The sequence below is a fragment of the Octopus sinensis genome, linkage group LG2 (assembly GCF_006345805.1).
Source record: "Octopus sinensis linkage group LG2, ASM634580v1, whole genome shotgun sequence".
Taxonomy (NCBI): Eukaryota; Metazoa; Mollusca; class Cephalopoda; order Octopoda; family Octopodidae; genus Octopus; species Octopus sinensis.
The window spans coordinates 7,924,711-7,927,210 of NC_042998.1; positions in this window are offsets into that span (position 1 = coordinate 7,924,711).

A 2,500-nucleotide genomic window follows, 5' to 3' on the forward strand; every position below is an offset into this window, starting at 1 on the left:
GTATGCACACGTGTGTGTGTGTGTGTGTGTGGTGTGTGTGTGTGTGTGCATCATGCCTACACCGTAGCAACATTAATACTTCATGAAAAGCAAGACGTGATCCGAATAATAAAAGACGTGTGAAAACAATGATTAACCAAGTTTAAACCGGAGCCTCCTAACCAATGACAGATGATAGAAGTTGATGTTTACTATAAAGCGAAGTGCATAAACTGTTGTCAGATTTACCCAATAACACACAACTCAAATCAAAACAGTGATTACACAAGATACTTTGTCTTCTGGTGCCAATATAGGAGGTATTCCAGTACAAGAAAACCCTCGTAAAGTCTTCAGAATCCCTATCAACATATCTGGAACTCACTACGCACAGCTTCCGGTTGTTTTCGTCCATGTTTCCTGCCCTCTATCTCTGTTTATTACATTTATCTCCTTGCTGTCTTTCTCTCGTCGTCACACATTCTTTTTGCTTCTTCTTTCTTTCTTTTTTCTATCTCCCCCTTTCTTTCTCTCTCACTCTCTCTGTCTCTCTCTCTCTCTGTCTCTTTCCCTCTCACTGCTTGGTGTACACACACACACACACACAAACAGATATATAAATATATATATATCCACACACATATATATATATATATATATACTTACATAAAGACCAAAAGACCAATGTCGCGTCCGTGTTTTTTGTAATGTTTTGCGTTCTTGTCCCAGTTTGTATTTTTTTACATATACATACATACATATATATATATATATATATATATATATATATATATATATATATATATAAAATATGAATAATATATAAATAATGCATATATATATATATATATATATATATATATATATATATATATATATATATATATCAAATATGAATAATATATAAATATATGCATATATATATATATAAAATATTATTAGAGACAAAACGACTATTATATATATATATAATATGAATAATATAAAATATATGCATATATATATATATATATATATATATATATATATATATAAATACATATATGCACATGCCTACATATATATATATATGCATATAGGGTACAGGACATTAAAATAAACGTGGAACACAATGAGAAACGAAAACATAAAAACAAATATAGAAAACGAACTTTTGTTTTCGAACAACAAAAACACAAAAAACAGAGAAATGAGACGTGCAACACAAAGAATATTTCGCCTATATTCAGGGCTTGGACAAAATAATAGAAATACATAGCATCATAGCATCATAATTTTGAAATATCTATAAAACCGTCAAATGCTTGTTTATTTATTTATTATTAGTGTTGCTTAATATGTTTTGCTATAATTACTGTTTCTTTTCAGATATCATCAGAAAAATGTAATTAAAATTCATTAAAATTACAGATCTATCGGATTTTCAAAGAGGTCAGATTTTGGTGCTCGTATGGCAGGCGCTAGCGTAACGAAAACCGCCGAAATGTTTGGTGTACTCAGAAATACAGCCTCGGAAGTATTGACAGCCTTTGTGAAAGAGGGAAACACCTCCTCGTCAAAAGAAAATTCTGGACGAACACCAAAACTTTCAGATAAGGACCGTCGAACTCTTACACGAATTGTTAGAAAGGATCACAAAAGCACAGCTCCCAAAATTACTGCAGAGCTTAATGACCACTCCGAGAACTCAGTTTCCACAAAAACTGTTCGCCGGGAGCTGCAGAAAGCCGGATTTCACGGGAGGGCTGTAATCAGAAAACCACTACTTTCAAAAACAAACGTTGTAAAGCATTTAGACTGGAGTAAAAAACCTACAGAATTGGTCTCTAGAGCAGTGGAAGAATGTTATTTTCTCGGACGAGTCATCCTTTTCCTTATTTCCAATTACCGGTCGAGTATACTGTGGAGACAGACGATAGAAGCATTTGACCCAGCTGTGTTCTTCCAATTGTTAAACAAGGAGTAGAATTTGTGATGATCTGGAGGTTTATATCTTGCAAATCCGCTGGCCCAATGGTTTCCCTTCGTGGCAGAATTAATAGACAAAACTACTTAAGCATTTTGTCTGATCAAATTCAGCCTATGTTTCCGAGGAGGAGGGAACCCAATCTTTCAGGATGATAATGCACCAATTCACACAGTTAAAGTTGTTACTGAATGACACGAGGAACATTCCAGTGAAGTTGAACATCTTATCTAGCCACTACAGACCCCAGATCTCAATATTATTGAACATTTATAGTGCATTTTAGAAAAACAAGTAAGGAGTCGATATCCTCCACCATCACCACAAGAACCGGAGACTGTTTTAACTGAAGAATGGACGAAAATTCCTTTGGAAACTTCAGACTTTGTACGAGTCCATACCTCAGAATTCAAGCTGTAATTACTGCCAAAGGCAGTCCTACTCCATTTTAAAATAAATTTGTTTGAAATTTTAAGATGTTTCCATTATTTTGTCCAACCCCTGTATATATATATATATAATAATATATATATATATATATATATATATGTATGT